We start from the raw sequence: 15,947 nt of genomic DNA, 5'->3' as shown, positions 1-15,947 counted from the left end.
ATATTGAGTTTAAAAATTGAAAAATATTGAGTTCGGAAAATTCATTACTGTTTTAAAAAAAAAATAAAAATATTTTTATTACTTTTAAAACAACTGTAATAGTTTATTTTGGAAGTATAATCCATAAAGAAAATAAATAACCCACTTTTAACAGAGAAATTACGAGATTTTTATATTGTATTCGCAGTTTCGTGTTAGGGGTGTCAAAAATTCCTACAAAAATTCTGATACTGCTAGCTCTGTGATGACGTCACGAGCTCAGCGCGTATTTCACCCTCTTTTGAAATTCTGCTGTCGAGGAGAGAGACCGTGTTCTTTGCCCGGCGCTGAAGATGGAATTTTGAAGAGCCTTCCTTGAAAGAAGTAAACCCGGCTGTGACGAGACAGGCTTCTGGAAATTAACTACGTGGCTGCGGTCCTGCACGTATTTATTTTATTATTATTTTACAAGGAGTGGAATTTAAAGAAAATACCTTTTACATGACAAGGTATTATGGAATGATGATACACATACACTCCAAATGTTTATACACATACACTCCAAATGATGATACACATACACTCCAAATGTACAGAAATGCTAAATTTGCCCTCCAAACAGCCTCAGAAATGGAACAAAGTTGTGTTTATCAAGGTCTTTATTTTAAATTTTCTTGGGTCTCCTACAAAGGGTGCGCCCCCTAAAACCCCATTTTGGCGCTCCCCAGAAACCTTGGCTGGGGAGAGCCTGATCCCCGCCCCCTCTACCACCACCACGCTAATGATCTTAACTTGCTTTTATATTGTATATTTCACCATTTCGTTTTTGTTTTATTGTTTTTTTTTATAAATGCTCGTGTTGTTCAGCTCTTAGTTCAGATTAGGAAGTAATATGGCGGCTGAAAAACGTTTAAACCCAGAAGAATTTTCGTAATGCGCCCTTGTGGTTCTAAGTTAAAAAAACTAGCTACTGTTGGAATTTTTTTTGTACCCATAATGGTGCATCCCCCCTGTTTACATTTATTATTGTTTATCTGGTTTTTATATATGATTTTTTGTGTTTTGTATCCATTATGATGTTTAGTTTCGTATATTTTCGGTTTGTACGAAACTCCCTTCAATTTGGAGAAAAGAGAAATGCTAGCTCTGTGATGACGTCACGAGCTCAGCGCGTATTTCACCCTCTTTTGAAATTCTGCTGTCGAGGAGAGAGACCGTGTTCTTTGCCCGGCGCTGAAGATGGAATTTTGAAGAGCCTTCCTTGAAAGAAGTAAACCCGGCTGTGACGAGACAGGCTTCTGGAAATTAACTACGTGGCTGCGGTCCTGCACGTATTTATTTTATTATTATTTTACAAGGAGTGGAATTTAAAGAAAATACCTTTTACATGACAAGGATTTATGGAATGTTGATACACATACACTCCAAATGATGATACACATACACTCCAAATGCATAGAAATGCTAAATTTGCCCTCCAAACAGCCTCAGAAATGGAACAAAGTTGTGTTTATCAAGGTCTTTATTTTAAATTTTCTTGGGTCTCCTACAAAGGGTGCGCCCCCTAAAACCCCATTTTGGCGCTCCCCAGAAACCTTGGCTGGGGAGAGCCTGATCCCCGCCCCCCTACCACCACGCTAATGATCTTAACTTGCTTTTATATTGTATATTTCACCATTTCGTTTTTGTTTTATTGTTTTTTATAAATGCTCGTGTTGTTCAGCTCTTAGTTCAGATTAGGAAGTAATATGGCGGCTGAAAAACGTTTAAACCCAGAAGAATTTTCGTAATGCGCCCTTGTGGTTCTAAGTTAAAAACTAGCTACTACTTGTGTTTTAAACTTTAAAAGTAAAAGCGTTTTAAAATAGTAAAAACACTAAAGCCTTTTTTTCGTTTGATGTCTTTTTTTGTGGAGGGGGGGGAGGCACCTCTATTATCCCAAAGAACCAGGTAGAACACTTTGCAATATTTTTCAATAATTATTTACAAAAACATTTTCTTTGTTTACAATCTATTTTTGATTAAAATTAAATTATTGTCTAAAATATATTGTTCATATATGTTTACATTTTGTTTTGAGGTAAAATTAACAAATAATTAAAAAATACTGTTTATATCCATCCTCATTCAAGAGGATTACTTTTCCGTAGCTTCACCGGTTTTTTTATCTAAATTTCCGAAATTCAGAATGAGGCTCGTCTGCTGGACCTACTTCCTTAAATTGCACCTTAATTTTGTATTTTGCCGTTTTCCTTCGTCGTATGTGAAATATTCAGTTCTGCATTTTTTTTTGTGACAATTATTTGGATTATTCGGACTTTGGACTTGGACACGGGGATTCCATGAACAAAGCTTCTTTCTTAGAACTGCACGCCTGTGGAACTCTGTTCCGTCTGCCTGCTTCCCACCGGACTACAACTTGGATGTATAACAATGTTAACAAATTCCTAATGAACCGCTCCCTTAAGTAAACACTTCATCAAATCTCCACACTAACGTAATGTACTTGCAATAACCCTTATCCCTGAGTGTCTTCCAGGCCTTTATAAGTGGTGATCACTGTGTAAAAAAAAAATATTAGGTCGACTAATTCAAATAATAATGAAATGTTGAGTCTTAAAAATTAAACTTGATTTTTTTATCTTCATATATTTTAGTTTTGCAAAAGAAATTTACAAAAGAAATCCAAAATAACCTTAAGCATTGACAAAAAATAATATAAACTTGATAGAAAAACAATTCGGCACATTTAACTAATGAACGGATATTTTTACACGAGGAACGAAATAATGATTACACCGTTTTATGATGACCGAAATTCAGTGCTCCTTTTAAGAGTTGATTTTCTTTTTAAATAATTCCACGTGTTTTTCATCTTTTAATTTTGATTCTTTTATATTTTCATATATTTTATTTCTTAATGAATTGAACACACAAAACAAAAGTTGTTTCAATTTATTGTAGAAATCACAACAAACAAAACAAAAAAGGAAAAAAGAAAGACCTTAAACACTGGAGGACAGTGTCTAGTAGGCATTCAGGTTCTCTCTCGTAGGCATTCAAGTTCTCTCCAGTATGAGTTCTCATATGTTTTAATAAACTTGATTTTTTAATATAAGAATATCCACACTTCACAAATATTCGTGAGTTCTGATATGCCTCATTAAATTTGATTTTTCACAAGAATGTTGCTCTTTCCTTTTTTTATTTATTTTCCTTCAGTAAGTATTTATGAAGATTCTTTTTTATTAAGCCAGTTGCTGCTATCACAACCGGTATATAGCTTATTTCATTCAGAGACCATGTCGTTTTAAGATCATTTTTAGGTCCTGATATTTTTTTAAATTTTTCCCCTTTATACTCTGTTAAGGCCAAAATCATTTGGGACTGTTACATCGACAATAAGCGCAGTTGTTCGGGCTTGTTCCATATTACAATATCTGTTTCGATGGCCTTGTCTTTTATGTATCTGCCTGATTGTATGTCTTTGTCGTAGAACATGGTCACTTTTCCGTTTGATGTTATCGGTGGTGGTTCATGTTCCCAGATGTTCTGTGATCTGTCACGTTGCATCTCTCCACAGATCTTCCAATGGAGGTACTTACATACTTTTTTGTGCCGATCAGTGTAATGGCCATCTGCCAATAACATTGGGCATGCAGACATTTCTCCAGTGTGAGTTCTCATATGTTCTAACTTAATTTTTGAGACCAAGAAGTTCTCAGAAATCCAGAGGCCCACAACCTGGGGCTAACACTTGAACGCTATACGAGATCCACATTCGAATGTTATATGAAACTTCTTTATCTCTCAAGCACTGAGTTAGTAAAGAAATTTAGAAAACATTTTCCTCTCCCATTTAACAATTTTCACACGTAGAGAAAGCCTACCTTCTTTGCAGCGGCCCTGGTAATGCTTTCTTTGACATCGTTCCAACTCCTGTGAACGGTAAGGCAAGGAGTTTGAAAGATGTACTCTCAGATAAAGAGTCGTTGGCCATTGCTATTGATGGTAGAGAAGGCTTATTGCCATTATTGAAGGAAACAAGTTTAGTCTTGGCGGCATTGAATGTGACTATCCATTTTTGTCCCCATTCCACTACAGATTGAAGATCGTCCTCTAGTGGTTCTGCCATTTCTTTAGTTATATGTTCATTTGTTTTCCTGTCGTGCCTGTTATAGAGTGTGATGTCATCAGCATATATACCCATCTCAGAGGCAATTTTGTCGGGGAGGTAATTTATGAATATTAGGAACAATAGAGGTCCAAGGATAGACCCCTGGGGCACTCCCGCATTTATATCATATTGTTTAGATGTACGACCGTCAAGGACAACCTGGATTTTTCTCTTATCTAAGAAAGATTTAATTATATTAAGTATTCTACCAGTGATACATCATGATCTAGTTTTTCTGAGGAGACACTCATGCCATACCCTGTCAAAAGCCTTAGATATATCTAGAGCTACCGCGCTAACCTCCCCCGTTTTTCCAGTGAGTGGTATATACGTTTAGAGATTACAGTTAGGATGTCTACTGTGGAATGGGCTTGTCTAAATCCATATTGTTGGTCAGTCAAAAGTTTAGCATCTGTAAGGTGATGGGCTACAGCATGATTAATTATGGTCTCAAATATTTTGGCAAAAAGTGGGAGGAGGCTAATAGGGCGATAATTTAATGGGTCAGTTCTTTCGCCAGAATTCTTGCAGCACAGAAGCAGTTTTCAAATAGCCCGGAAAGCAAGATTCATTAAGACATTTGTTGTAGAGTTTGGAGAGAACAGGAACTACTTCGGCTGAGCACTTTTTTAACAGGAGAGCTGAGATGAGATCGTATCCACATACGTTTGAAGTGTCAAGGTTTTTTATGATGGCATTCACCTTAGCAGGGATGCTTTTCAGAACGTCTATCGTGGCGTCTGTCCGCAAAAAAAAAGTCAGGTAGGGAGTGGTTGCAAGGGTCCAGTGTGGAGTTTGAGGCAAACCGACTGGCAAGCATGTTGGCCTTCTCGGTTGCTGAGCAAACAACCTCGTGATTGTTTGTTTGTGGGGGAATTGTTGATTGCCCATTATTTACTACACTGTTGTAGAGTTTCCAGAAGTCACGAGTTCCTAATTTTTTGTGCTTCGATGCGTTTTTTGATAGTTCCAGTAAATTCTCTTAGTTGTTGCTATTTCTTTCTTAACGTTATTTCTAGCTTCTATATACTTCAGTCTGTTTGAACTGAACTTATGTCAGTTAAATCTGTGGTATGCATGCTGTCTTTGAGCAATGACAGTTGAGCAAGTAGAAATAAACCATTGGGAAGAGTGGAGCTTGCTATAAAATTTCCGCATGGGAACATGTACTTCAATTGTCATTTTGAACCATTCAGTCTCATTTGCGCACTGTTCAGCAGGAAGAGAACAAATATTTCCCCATAGGGCATCTCTGATAATATTTCTGATGGCTTCCCAGTAAGCCGTTTTATAATATCTCGTTGTTTTGAGCATTGGCTCTTCAGTTTTTGTGTTCGTTACAACTATACTTTCAAACAGGGGAATTAGCTTAGGGTCAAATCCTGACGTCATGCCGGAATAGCTTGTGTTCCTGCACAACTCTACTTTCAACCGAGTCGTAGTTTGTTTCGTTCACCACACTCTTTTCTTCTACCTCTTCTTTTACACACGTCCGTTTGCTTTAGTGACTAAAATTGTCTTTCCTCGTTTTATGGAATCAGGGTACGAGATTCCCCGAAATTCCACGAGACTTTTTTCCACATAAATGCATGCGGGCGCCATCTTGATTCTCAATTTGTGCTCTGCAGGCACAAACGTGCAGCTGCTTTAACGGTAAGCCACTTCTTTCTCCACAGTTTTGGTTCTAGAGTTTAGGGCGATTTCAACCATTATCACCGCATGATCAGCGTCCGCAAGTGGGCTGTCAGCATTCGTTATACAATCATCAGGAACTGTGGTCAGAAACAGATCTAGAAATGTTGTGTTCTTTCTGGTCAGAGAAAATCGTTGGAAACGTAACCATTTGTGATAGGGAGTGAGACATAGAGACGCTATGTGTTGTGTTGCCTGCTGCGTCTGTGTAAGTAGAGAATCCAAGCCAGTTTCTGTGGTGGACATTAAAGTCACCAAATACATGTACTTCTGCGCTAGTGTCGAGTGCTGTGTCTATGCTGTCAGAGATTGTTTATTATGGAGAGAGTGATAGAGAAAATAAAAGTACCTAATGTTATGTTGCATATTTAGCCTAAAGCCCATAAAGTCTTGACCATCCGTTTCTAGGTTTGTTTCTCTCGTCAAGGGGAGGGTATTAAGAATGTAGACTTCAAGTCCGTGCATATGTCTGTAAGAGTTCTTAGGGTAGAGTGCGAGATATCCAGGCATGTTAATGTAGTTAGAGGTGATGGAGGAGTGTAGGTTAGTCTCACCTAGTTCTAAGATATCGGGAGTATTTGTTAGGAGAAATGCTTCAATATCAGCTAAATTATTCATAAGCACACGGATGTTCGTGAATGCAAGACTCAATTGAAGAATCAAGTTGGATTTGTTTTACACTAAACCTGGTTTAAGCTTATTTTTTATTGTACTGCCATCATATGTTTTAAAGAGTTTTAGTTTAGGTAAGGGGGAGCTGAATAAAGCTTATTCCTTCTCCTAGACAAACGATCTGGGAAGAGCTACTTTGTCCGTCGGTACTGAGAGGGATTGCTCCGCGCCTGGGTCCTAATCCAGGTATTTCTGCGACCACGTGTGGTTAGTGCTACTGGGTTAGTTTGTAGAGGTTATATATCTGCTGAATAGTTTCACTCCTCAAAGTGATTTAGGGGCATTGCTATTTCATTGTTACTGGATATCGGGCGTAAGTAAAGCTCACGCTGTGTAAGCAACTATGTTTGTAAGCAGGCTTCTTTGAAAGGAGTTAATGTGTTTTAAGGCTTTTCCTTTATATTTTTATTTTATTTATATGTTAACTTCGGTATAGGATTTTATTTATATGTTAACTTAGGTATAGGATTTTATTTATATGTTAACTTAGGTATAGGATTTTATTTATATGTTAACTTAGGTATAGGATTTTATTTATATGTTAACTTAGGTATAGGATTTTATTTATATGTTAGTTTCGGTATAGGATTTTATTTATATGTTAGCTTCGGTAAATGATTTTATTTATATGTTAACTTTGGTAAAGGATTTTATTTATATGTTAACTTCGGTATAGGATTTTATTTATATGTAAACTTAGGTATAGGATTTTATTTATATGTTAACTTAGGTATAGGATTTTATTTATATGTTAACTTCGGTATAGGATAATGTTACAGTATGAATAGGTTATACTGAATATCAGGGGTGAGTAAAGCTCACGCTGTGTAAGCAACTATGTTTGTAAGCAGGCTTGTTTGAAAGGAGTTAATGTGTTTTAAGGCTTTTCCTTTATATTTTTATTTTATTTATATGTTAACTTCGGTATAGGATAATGTTACAGTATGAATAGGTATAAAGAATTGAACTAAGAATTGTGCCCAAGCTCTGCATATTTTAGATGACAGGAGGGTTAAAATGTCAGTGCACTACAGTACGGGTAAAACTGGAGGTAAGTTTTGAGTCATGTGTAATTAAGTAAATAGATATATGGGAAATTTTCAGATGCGAATAAGTAGAAGTTGTATGTATTAAGTGTGTTTCTACTATTGAAGGAAGATAATTTTACCTTTCAATTAAGAGTCATAGGGCATTTTGCATAACAAGGAGTATCGGTTCAGTTTCGTATTAATCTTTGCAAAGCTATATAGGAGGAGGCATTTTTATGTAATGCAAATCGCTTAGCTTCTGAGTACATATTTTGGCTGTTAAGTACATAACTGGATAGGAATGAACTCTAATGCATGTCTTATAGGTAGAAATGTATAGATGTTTAGTGATGACTATTAAGCGGTCAGCATGTGAAGGTTAAGGGCTGGGAGTTAGAGATTCCACTACAAAGGCGTGTGCAATGTAGGAGTTTTAGTGGAAGCTTGGGGGGTAGGGCAGGTTGTTAGCTTTCAAGAGACGGGGGTTATTAACAAATGAGAGTAGATTTTCATTAGGATTTACTGTTTTAAGTAAAGGTTGGTTTGGGAATTTTATTTTTTTGGCATGCAAGTTAGATAAAGGCAGTTGCCTTGGAGGTAAAGTATATATTGGAATTACAGTAGCTAGCTGTCATGTGTTTTTTCAGTTATAAGAGAAATAATTAGTACATGGTGATTCGAAATTCGTATTTTCTATTTATAGGCAGTCATCAAGGTCAGGCATAAAGCATTGTATCTACTTAGAAAATAGCCCTCGTGACACAGCTAAGATAACTGTATATTTCTGTTACAAATATAGTGAAAGTTAAATATAAGCTATATTCATAGGTTTGGTATAGATATCAAGGAGGCCACTTTATTAATACAAGCGAGCATATGGTAATTGTAGATATCAAGCATATTACTTAAATACATATGTTTATTGATGAAGAGATGTGACTTGTAACACGACAGTAGAAGGGCACGAAGGGAAATTAAAATATTTATTTTATATTCATATTGGGATTGATTGTATAATCGCATATTTCTGCCCCGTCCACTTATTTCACAAATGAGTAACTCCAACATAATATTTAAATAATGTGCTCGTGCATTTATATGCAACTTCAAAAACTAGAGATATATTCTGGACCTCACTCTGGGGCATTCGTCGAGTAGAAAAAAAAACTGGAAACCTGATAAAGCAAATAATTACCCAAGAACACCAGAGAAAAAGTATTGCTCATTTGAAAAATGGCGGACACATACATACTGATTTATGACTTCATTACTTTATATTCATTGATTAGCTTGTAATGCAAATATATTAAATCAGAATTAAATTGGTTCAAAAACATATATTATACTTTATTGAACATCATCGTTTAACCAGTAAATGATATGTTACAGTAATTAAATATTTATATCTCTGGATTATGAAAACTAATATTGAAATAATTGTATAAAAAAAATATAAATTCTACTATGAGTCTAATCTTGGCGAAAAAATCGTTATTTGTTCAACATATTTGTCTTCTGCATACACGTTTGTCTTTTATATGTATATGGATATGATGAATTAAAATAAACTTTTTGTATGAATGTCATGTGTCTCCTGTATGAGTATGCATTTGTTGCAACATATTTACCTTTTGTGAAAAAAAGACCAACACACTTCACAAGAATATGATCTCTATTTTGTATGTGTTCGCATATGTCGCAACAAAGTTGGCTTCCATGTAAAAGAAGAACCACATACTTCACAAGAATGTGGTTTATCTCCTGTATGTGTTAACATATGTCCCAACAAATGCGACTTCCATGTAAAAGAAGAACCATATACTTCACAATAATGTGGTTTCTCTCCCGTATGTGTTGACATATGTCCCAACAAATGCGACTTCTGTGTAAAAGAAGAACCACATACTTCACAGGAATGTGGGTTTTCCCCATGTATGTGTTAGCATATGTTGCAACAAATTTGACTTCTGTCTAAAAGAAGAACGACATACTTCACAGGAATGCGGTTTTTCACCTGTATGTGTTAACGTGTGTTGCAACATATTTGACTTATCTGTAAAAGAATAACCACAAATTTCACAAGAATATGGTTTCTCCCCTGTATGTGTTCGCATATGTCGCAACAAAGATAACTTCCGTGTAAAAGAAGAACCACATACTTCACAGAAATGTTGTTTATCTCCTTTATGGGTTAACATATGTTGAAACAAAGATGACTTCTGTGTAAAAGAAGAACCACATACTTCACAAGAATGTGGTTTATCTCCCGTATGTGTTAACATATGTTGCAACAAATGTGACTTCCGTGCAAAAGAAGAACCACATACTTCACAAGAATGTGGTTTCTCTCCCGTATGTGTGAACATATATCGCAACAAAGATGACTTCTGTCTAAAAGAAAACCCACATACTTCACAAGAATGTGGTTTCTCTCCTGTATGTGTTAACATATGTTGTAAAAAATGTGACATCCGTGTAAAAGAAGAACAACATACTTCACAAGAATCTGGTTTATCTCCCATGTGTGTTTGCATATGTTGCAACAAATGTGATTTCTTTAATAATAAAACAACCTACATGTATTAAAGAATTTTTGTTTTTCTTATCCCTTTGTTTCTATTTTACTTCGCCACTGCGATTTTTGCTTTACACTTTAAGTTTTCTTTTATTATAAATGTATGATTGTTTGCATAACTATTTTTTCATGCATTTATCGAATTTTAGTATATTAGCAAAAACCAACAAAACTCTGTAACATTTACATTCTTTGTTAGTAAAATATGTTTTCATTTCTACTGATTTTAGTTTTAGCGGATGTTTTGTATTTTTCTTAAACATTATAGATGCAGGACTTTTTTTGCACTTTTAAATTTTCTATGCATTTTTTACATTGATGGTAATGCTATATGTAAAAGAATTCATACACGTAACAAGAACAATGTTTTGAACTTCTTTACATCAAATTTGATGTCACGTGTTTCACAAGTCTATAATTTCTTTGCTTTCTGATATTTTCACTAAATTTTTATGTGGACATTTCCAAATATGGTATGAGTTTCTTATATCATCAACGAAAAATGAAGATCCATTCTAATCAAATAATTGATTTCTGTTGATTGCTGCAAATATAAAATAGATTTCATGTGATAATATTTAACTTTTAAACGTATTCTTAATAAAAAGTCAACAAATTAATCAATTTTAAAAAACAAAATATAATTAGGACTTTTTTTAATACTTATTTAAAAGCCAATACATTCATTATTGTTGAAAAATAAATATAATTGGAACGTATTGTAATATGTTAGAAATTTTTTTAGGTATATTTGCTACAGTACAATTTTGGATACAGTAGGGAAAAATACGCAATCGACTCTTAAAATTAGTCTTATTTTATTTATCACATTTTAATATTCACATGAGAAAAACGATTACAGGTTTCATCTTCATGAAATTGATATTAAGTTAAAGTAGATCACAACTAGACATTTTTTCCAATTTCGGTCAAACATCTGGTATTTGTGGTATTTATTCAGTTTAAAGAAGCAATCATGCCAGACATTTCTCATATTGGAAAATGTATTACTTTAATTGTCGATAGCTTTTTGTTCTCTCGTTCGTAAGGGGATGCTGATGGGATGGTCCCTTTTTGGGAGGTGAGTTCTCACTGTGTAGGTACGGGCAAAAATTAATATCTAATTAATAGTAATTATCTCCCTTACATTTTTAGGTAAAAATACATGAATAAAAATATCAGTTGTAATATTTTCATTATGATTATTAGTTAAATAAATGTAATTATCTCCCTTACATTTTTAGGTACGGGTAAAAATACATGAAGAAAAATGTTTTCATGGCGAGTTAACCAATTCAGCTAAATTTTGAAGTTAAATAAATTCATTGGAGAAATCTTTTAAAAATAAATATTAGTTTTCCGGGTCTATTTTAAAGATAATTAGTAAAATAAAGTCCTAAGATATTGAACTAAATAAAAAGAACTGACTTGTACAAAAAATTAATTAGCCTAAAAAATTGAGGGATTCTGCCGTTCACAAAATTGCAACAAATGGAAGTTTTGTAGACATGGATATAATGGAAGCTCAAATCTGAGACAATCAAAAGGATGTCTGTAAATGACGTTATGTAATTAAAAGGAAGGTAGTGGTGCTGGATTTCTTTTTACCCCCAGACGTGCATCCGTACATTCCTATTCCGAACGTTTGTATCATTTTTACCATTTCTTAATTTAATTATTTTACTATGTTCCTGTTTTAAAATTATTTTTATTTTTCAAGATTATACAAAAATTATTATTTTTCAAGATTATATAAAAATTATTATTTTTCAAGATTATATAAAAATTATTATTTTTCAAGATTATATAAAAATTATTATTTTTCAAGATTATATAAAAATTATTATTTTTCAAGATTATATAAAAATCATTATTTTTCAAGATTATATAAAAATTATTATTTTTCAAGATTGTATAAAAATTTTTATTTTTCAAGATTATATAAAAATTATTTTTCCAGATTATACAAAAATTATTATTTTTCAAGATTATATCAAAATTATTATTTTTCAAGATTGTATAAAAATTATTTTTCAAGATTATATAAAAAATTTTATTTTTCAAGATTATATAAAAATTATTATTTTTCAAGATTGTATAAAAAATTATTTTTCAAGATTATATAATTTATTTTATTTTTCAAGATTATATAAAAATTATTATTTTTCAAGATTATATAAAAATTATTATTTTTCAATATTATATAAAAAAATTTATTTTTTAAGATTATATAAAATTTTTTATTTTTCAAGATTATATAAAAAATTTTATTTTTCAAGATTATATAAAAGATTTTATTTTTCAAGATAATATAAAAATTATGTTACGTCAAAAGTTTCATTCATGCAAGCAAGGAAAATATGAAAACGTTACATGTAAAAAATTATGTGAAACCTGTAATCTAAAAAAAAAGAAATATTTTTTGAAATTATAATTTTTTGTCTGAAAATATTAAATAAACAAATGATAATATAGGTAGTCCAAGAAATTAATTTTTCTTTGAGTCATATGGAATTCATTAATACGGACTTCAGGGGCTTTTTTTGTAATATTCCTGTAAAAATTAAATATTAAAAAAAATATTATAATTTACGATGCTTTATTTTCATAAAAAATCAAAAATAAATGAATGCATTTTTTTTTACTACTGAAAACCAAAACTTTAGTAAATGCATTTTTTGTTTAAGCGAAATAATACATTTCCACTAAAATGTAAATAAAATAATGCGTTCATTATATTCCGTTATCATTATTTGATAAAATCAGAAAATTTTTGAAATTGGTTAATTTCCTGAGTTTTGGTGAATTTTTAAGTAACGAGAGGGGTCAAAATATTAATAGATTTCGAGCATCGGCATTCATTTTACACGCACACATCACTATGAAATGACCTTCTGTCTAACTTTTCTGTTTCTAAACAAATTTAGTCTTTAAGTTGAGTTGCTTCTCGGCCTCTTCTGGCTAAGATCAAAGTGTAGTATCTGTTCTTCACATTAAAAATAGATTTCGAGCATCAGCATTCATTTTACACGCACATATCACTATGAAATGACCTTCTGTCTAACTTTTCTGAGTCTAAACAAATTTAGTCTTTAAGTTGAGTTGCTTCTCGGCCTCTTCTGGCTAAGATCAAAGTGTAGTATCTGTTCTTCACATTAAAAATAGATTTCGAGCATCAGCATTCATTTTACACGCACATATCACTATGAAATGACCTTCTGTCTAACTTTTCTGAGTCTAAACAAATTTAGTCTTTAAGTTGAGCTGCTTCTCGGCCTCTTCTGGCTAAGATCAAAGTGTAGTATCTGTTCTTCACATTAAAAATAGATTTCGAGCATCAGCATTCATTTTACACGCACATATCACTATGAAATGACCTTCTGTCTAACTTTTCTGAGTCTAAACAAATTTAGTCTTTAAGTTGAGTTGCTTCTCGGCCTCTTCTGGCTAAGATCAAAGTGTAGTATCTGTTCTTCACATTAAAAATAGATTTCGAGCATCGGCATTCATTTTACACGCACATATCACTATGAAATGACCTTCTGTCTAACTTTTCTGAGTCTAAACAAATTTAGTCTTTAAGTTGAGTTGCTTCTCGGCCTCTTCTGGCTAAGATCAAAGTGTAGTATCTGTTCTTCACATTAAAAATAGATTTCGAGCATCAGCATTCATTTTACACGCACATATCACTATGAAATGACCTTCTGTCTAACTTTTCTGAGTCTAAACAAATTTAGTCTTTAAGTTGAGCTGCTTCTCGGCCTCTTCTGGCTAAGATCAAAGTGTAGTATCTGTTCTTCACATTAAAAATAGATTTCGAGCATCAGCATTCATTTTACACGCACATATCACTATGAAATGACCTTCTGTCTAACTTTTCTGAGTCTAAACAAATTTAGTCTTTAAGTTGAGCTGCTTCTCGGCCTCTTCTGGCTAAGATCAAAGTGTAGTATCTGTTCTTCACATTAAAAATAGATTTCGAGCATCAGCATTCATTTTACACGCACATATCACTATGAAATGACCTTCTGTCTAACTTTTCTGAGTCTAAACAAATTTAGTCTTTAAGTTGAGCTGCTTCTCGGCCTCTTCTGGCTAAGATCAAAGTGTAGTATCTGTTTTTCACATTAAAAATAGATTTCGAGCATCAGCATTCATTTTACACGCACATATCACTATGAAATGACCTTCTGTCTAACTTTTCTGAGTCTAAACAAATTTAGTCTTTAAGTTGAGTTGCTTCTCGGCCTCTTCTGGCTAAGATCAAAGTGTAGTATCTGTTCTTCACATTAAAAATAGATTTCGAGCATCAGCATTCATTTTACACGCACATATCACTATGAAATGACCTTCTGTCTAACTTTTCTGAGTCTAAACAAATTTAGTCTTTAAGTTGAGCTGCTTCTCGGCCTCTTCTGGCTAAGATCAAAGTGTAGTATCTGTTCTTCACATTAAAAATAGATTTCGAGCATCAGCATTCATTTTACACGCACATATCACTATGAAATGACCTTCTGTCTAACTTTTCTGAGTCTAAACAAATTTAGTCTTTAAGTTGAGCTGCTTCTCGGCCTCTTCTGGCTAAGATCAAAGTGTAGTATCTGTTCTTCACATTAAAAATAGATTTCGAGCATCAGCATTCATTTTACACGCACATATCACTATGAAATGACCTTCTGTCTAACTTTTCTGAGTCTAAACAAATTTAGTCTTTAAGTTGAGCTGCTTCTCGGCCTCTTCTGGCTAAGATCAAAGTGTAGTATCTGTTCTTCACATTAAAAATAGATTTCGAGCATCAGCATTCATTTTACACGCACATATCACTATGAAATGACCTTCTGTCTAACTTTTCTGAGTCTAAACAAATTTAGTCTTTAAGTTGAGTTGCTTCTCGGCCTCTTCTGGCTAAGATCAAAGTGTAGTATCTGTTCTTCACATTAAAAATAGATTTCGAGCATCAGCATTCATTTTACACGCACATATCACTATGAAATGACCTTCTGTCTAACTTTTCTGAGTCTAAACAAATTTAGTCTTTAAGTTGAGCTGCTTCTCGGCCTCTTCTGGCTAAGATCAAAGTGTAGTATCTGTTCTTCACATTAAAAATAGATTTCGAGCATCAGCATTCATTTTACACGCACATATCACTATGAAATGACCTTCTGTCTAACTTTTCTGAGTCTAAACAAATTTAGTCTTTAAGTTGAGCTGCTTCTCGGCCTCTTCTGGCTAAGATCAAAGTGTAGTATCTGTTCTTCACATTAAAAATAGATTTCGAGCATCAGCATTCATTTTACACGCACATATCACTATGAAATGACCTTCTGTCTAACTTTTCTGAGTCTAAACAAATTTAGTCTTTAAGTTGAGCTGCTTCTCGGCCTCTTCTGGCTAAGATCAAAGTGTAGTATCTGTTCTTCACATTAAAAATAGATTTCGAGCATCAGCATTCATTTTACACGCACATATCACTATGAAATGACCTTCTGTATAACTTTTCTGAGTCTAAACAAATTTAGTCTTTAAGTTGAGTTGCTTCTCGGCCTCTTCTGGCTAAGATCAAAGTGTAGTATCTGTTCTTCACATTAAAAATAGATTTCAAGCATCGGCATTCATTTTACACGCACATATCACTATGAAATGACCTTCTGTCTAACTTTTCTGAGTCTAAACAAATTTAGTCTTTAAGTTGAGCTGCTTCTCGGCCTCTTCTGGCTAAGATCAAAGTGTAGTATCTGTTCTTCACATTAAAAATAGATTTCGAGCATCGGCATTCATTTTACACGCACATATCACTATGAAATGACCTTCTGTCTAACTTTTC

The 15,947-nt window shown here is 33.3% G+C and overlaps 8 pseudogenes; all 8 read left to right on the top strand.

Moving 5' to 3' along the window:
• The first annotated feature begins 13,062 nt into the window (after positions 1 to 13,062).
• Positions 13,063 to 13,181, top strand: LOC145271948 (U2 spliceosomal RNA; annotated as a pseudogene).
• A 43-nt stretch (positions 13,182 to 13,224) lies between these two features.
• On the top strand, positions 13,225 to 13,392 carry LOC145271910 (U2 spliceosomal RNA; annotated as a pseudogene).
• Positions 13,393 to 13,548: 156 nt separating this feature from the next.
• Positions 13,549 to 13,667, top strand: LOC145271852 (U2 spliceosomal RNA; annotated as a pseudogene).
• A 43-nt stretch (positions 13,668 to 13,710) lies between these two features.
• On the top strand, positions 13,711 to 13,829 carry LOC145271947 (U2 spliceosomal RNA; annotated as a pseudogene).
• Positions 13,830 to 14,358: 529 nt separating this feature from the next.
• Positions 14,359 to 14,477, top strand: LOC145271945 (U2 spliceosomal RNA; annotated as a pseudogene).
• Positions 14,478 to 15,006: 529 nt separating this feature from the next.
• LOC145271944 (U2 spliceosomal RNA) lies at positions 15,007 to 15,125 on the top strand (annotated as a pseudogene).
• Positions 15,126 to 15,654: 529 nt separating this feature from the next.
• Positions 15,655 to 15,773, top strand: LOC145271904 (U2 spliceosomal RNA; annotated as a pseudogene).
• A 43-nt stretch (positions 15,774 to 15,816) lies between these two features.
• Positions 15,817 to 15,935, top strand: LOC145271967 (U2 spliceosomal RNA; annotated as a pseudogene).
• The last annotated feature ends 12 nt before the right edge of the window (positions 15,936 to 15,947 follow it).

This window comes from Euprymna scolopes, chromosome 46 (assembly GCF_053919585.1).
Source record: "Euprymna scolopes isolate OS-2025 chromosome 46, ASM5391958v1, whole genome shotgun sequence".
Lineage (NCBI taxonomy): Eukaryota > Metazoa > Mollusca > Cephalopoda > Sepiida > Sepiolidae > Euprymna > Euprymna scolopes.
This window is presented reverse-complemented; position numbering and strand designations above follow the sequence as displayed.